The 1,459-nt window shown below is 31.1% G+C and overlaps 1 long non-coding RNA gene across 1 annotated transcript; it reads left to right on the forward strand.

Moving 5' to 3' along the window:
• On the forward strand, positions 1–1,181 carry LOC149890795 (uncharacterized). Its single transcript, XR_016451029.1, has 3 exons — positions 1–145; positions 237–385; positions 584–1,181. It is a non-coding gene; the product is annotated as an uncharacterized LOC149890795 (long non-coding RNA).
• The last annotated feature ends 278 nt before the right edge of the window (positions 1,182–1,459 follow it).

Raw genomic sequence — 1,459 nt, forward strand, 5'->3', positions numbered from 1 at the left:
TCTAGGTCTATCAAAAGTTTGAGTACAAATGAATCAAGAACATTTTAGCTTTGAAAACGTTTGATCCAAAGCAGGAAGCCTTTCTTTTCTTTGGATAAATTGACTTCGAATAAAACTATATATCAGATTTCTTGCTACTTAAAAAGTATTTTTTTAAATAATTTTCTTATGAGTTTAAAATCAGTTTTTTTTAATAACTTTGTTATGATTTCTGAGTAATCACAATATGATTTTAGTCGTACAATCTCTAAGATTTGAGGGGGCAGGGACGGAAAAGTGAGAAACCTGGTTTCAATATTAAATTTATTGAGAACAACGAGCTGATTGAAAAATTATTTGATTGTGATAAACTCCGATGGTATTAGAAGTAAATGAAAACGAGAAGGTTAATAATCTGTTACCTTCATTTTTTTAGATAACTAGATTGCAATCTGAATAATTCATTTTGATTTATGTACGTATAATTTATAGAAAAAAACATCCATATCTGGTGACTGACTTGGCCACGGAAGTTTATTGATCCCATTTGTCTGTCTATTTTGTCAAAAAAAGTTCTAAAACTAAAATCTAACTTTTTCTTTAGCATTGTGAGATGGAGCTCCGTCTACCATAAATATGGAGTCAACTTTGCTAATTCTATCACTTGAGAGTACTAGAAGGAATCTTTTCTGCGCTTGATATTAGCTGGCGAAGAAGCTCTACCACAGTAGCCCAACTTTTGAAGATACCTGATAGCTGTTTTTTGATTTATATCAGCTTGTGCTGCTACGTCAATGGCCCTGAAACGTGGGTCCGTTTCAAAATTTATTTTGATAAGACGCGAGGTTCTTTTAGAGGGCCCAGGGCAACATGGATGAGGTTTTATGCACTCCTTTCCCCTTTCTGGTGAATTGTACGATAATTAAATTAACAGTAGAAAGAAGTATTGAAAAATTTTCAAATACTTTGTGTTGACTTAGACCATCTTTATGTTAACCCACGTTGCGTCCTCGCTCTGAGGTCTAATGCTCCTTTGTTTAGTAGCATGTTACAATATTGCAAATAATTTAAATTATTTGACTAAAATAATTTTTTAAATTAATTGTAAATAATATTAATCATAAATTAAAAGTAGAAATAATATTTATCTTGGTGTCTATTAATTTCTGTCATGTGTGTTTACTTAGCATTTTTTTTCATCAGTCAATTTGTTAAACTTGCATAAATTATGACGACTATTCGTCAAATAAACTTGAATTTCTTTTATACTTCTTATACACTGAAGGCTCATGTTACTAGACCGAACCAGGTCTCGAATGCATTTATCAGAATTTAAATCGGTTTTTGGAGAAAAGTTGGAGAGCACAGTCCATAATATGAAGCGCTAAAAAACAACTGTTGCATACAACTATCAGCATTTTTAATGTAATTTTTTACTTGCAGAAATGTAGTCTGTAAAAAGTACAATATTAAACCAATT

This window comes from Hydra viridissima, unplaced genomic scaffold (genome assembly GCF_058129835.1).
Source record: "Hydra viridissima isolate aposymbiotic clone 2 unplaced genomic scaffold, HvirCarnegie_v1 scaffold_3, whole genome shotgun sequence".
Classification (NCBI taxonomy): domain Eukaryota; kingdom Metazoa; phylum Cnidaria; class Hydrozoa; order Anthoathecata; family Hydridae; genus Hydra; species Hydra viridissima.